Raw genomic sequence first — 2073 nt, 5'->3', positions numbered from 1 at the left:
GGGCTGCATTCCCAAGCAACCCGACTCCGGGAAGGTCCCGCCCCGGCGCGCCGGGGGCCGCTACCGGCCTCACACCGTCCATGGGAAGAGCCTCCATCAGAAGGACTCGGGCCCACCGGGCGGCACCGGGCAAAAGGGACCTTCCTTACGCCACATTTCCCTCGACCAACCCGCGGGCCGGGGATTCGGCGCTGGGCTTCTCCCTCTTCGCTCGCCGCTACTAGGGGAATCCTGGTTAGTTTCTTTTCCTCCGCTTAGTAATATGCTTAAATTCAGCGGGTCGTCTCGTCTGATCTGAGGTCGGATTCGGATAGTGCAAATAACTGGTGTCGCTCACTGAGGAGGAGGAGGAGATTTTTTTTTTCGTGCGCGCGCGTGTCTCGTGTTCCACGCCGGCTGGGGCTACACCTCGTCTCGGGTGCGGTTGGGACATCACGGGGCGGTCATAGTTTGCGCCAAAAAGCCGCCCGTGAACCGCGGACTGAGGTTTTACACATGCCTCTCTCTTACACGTGTCTTCTCTCTCACTCTCTCTCTCACACCATGCCGTTTCGTGCGGGCATCGAGGAGCCCCGCCGCGGCTGCACTTAGGGTAACGTGGTCGCCCTCGATAACCACCCAGTCGCGGGATCCGTGGCGGCCCTGTCCCGCTCCACGGACGTCCCGATTGAATCTCAGACGACGCTCAGACAGGCGTGGCCCCGGGAGGGACCCGGGGCCGCAAGGTGCGTTCGAAGTGTCGATGATCAATGTGTCCTGCAATTCACATTAGTTCTCGCAGCTAGCTGCGTTCTTCATCGACGCACGAGCCGAGTGATCCACCGCTAAGAGTTGTCAGTGAGCCCCAAAGGCGGCCACAGTCGGCCCATCGGTTGGGTGGGTGGGCTTCCTGCGGGCCTCCTATGGGTTGGAAGTCAGAGGCTAGTTCCTGGAGGTGGAAATGCAGGGAAGGTATTGCGGGCAAGCGGGCACAGTGCACCTACCGCTCCGGGACAAGGCCGATGGCCGGAGTCGCGGGGCACGGTGGCGCGGGCCGTCGTGTTCCGGCCTAGAACACAACAACCTAGAGGGGAATTGGCGTCGGTCAAACTCCGCGCTCGGCGACGGAAAGAACCCGGATAATCAGTAACAGAGGGTCACACGCGCAGACGTCCAATCTATTTCGGACCGGGCTCTAATGCTCTTCCCAATGAACATGAAACCTTGCAACAATCCTTCCGAGACCGTAAGACCGGTGGTGCCAACTCTTCCTCCCTGCTTAGGCTCGCGCTTGCCGGCATGTGGAACCTGGCGTAACGTAACACACCCGCGTGTAGGACCGGCCTGGGTTGTGTTTTCCCCTCCTACCTTCCTTTCGTTACACGTGGGCGTGCACAGTGCACCTACCGCTCCGCGGCAAGGCCCGAACCAGGTCACGGGGAGCGACGATTTCGTGACAAGGACGAGACCAGGCCAGCGAGCGCGGTGGCACGAGTTTTGTGGGTCTGGCCGCCAACATCGAAGATGTATTAATCGGACTCAGGCGCGCCACAAACCCCGGCGAGGAACGGGCCCGTCAGACGCTTACCCGTCAAGGAATCACGTAAGCCGGGGAACCGCCTCTAGTTAAGCACGCGCTCACGCGCACCGGCCAAAACCACCCAGCTTGTCCGCACACCCGCGATGGTTCGGGTGCCAACCTGTACCTTGTCACTTGTAGATCACCCGCGTTTATGGGCCGGCCAGGGTGTCTGCCATCGCTCCAGCTCGTCGCAATCTCGCCGGAACCAGCCGGTCTCCGCCGCCCCTTTTGCCCCGGGTGGGCTACCGTCAAACCCCTCAGCTGGATGAGTGGGTAGTGGGGGGGGGACCGGCGACCACGGGCGCTCCGTCATATCCAACCGGAGGCATTGAACCCCCCTCCGCCCCGCCGGAGGCGAGGGGAGAGTAGCGGGTACCCGTGGCCTTTGGGGCTTCGGTTCCGGCGTGGTCGGGGTCGACCGTGTACGGCCCTGCGTCTTGGAATTCGAAGGTAGCGTAGGATTTGCAACTTGCCCTCATTCGGTTTTTGGCTTACGGGCTGATTTGTTCACT

The 2073-nt window shown here is 61.8% G+C and overlaps 1 non-coding gene across 1 annotated transcript; it reads right to left on the bottom strand.

Annotated features, from left to right (window-relative positions):
* Positions 1-679: 679 nt before the first annotated feature.
* LOC144070519 (5.8S ribosomal RNA) lies at positions 680-833 on the bottom strand. The gene has a single exon (XR_013299365.1). It is a non-coding gene; the product is annotated as a 5.8S ribosomal RNA (ribosomal RNA).
* Between the last annotated feature and the right edge of the window lie 1240 nt (positions 834-2073).

This window comes from Stigmatopora argus, unplaced genomic scaffold, assembly GCF_051989625.1.
Source record: "Stigmatopora argus isolate UIUO_Sarg unplaced genomic scaffold, RoL_Sarg_1.0 HiC_scaffold_164, whole genome shotgun sequence".
Classification (NCBI taxonomy): Eukaryota; Metazoa; Chordata; class Actinopteri; order Syngnathiformes; family Syngnathidae; genus Stigmatopora; species Stigmatopora argus.
This window is presented reverse-complemented; position numbering and strand designations above follow the sequence as displayed.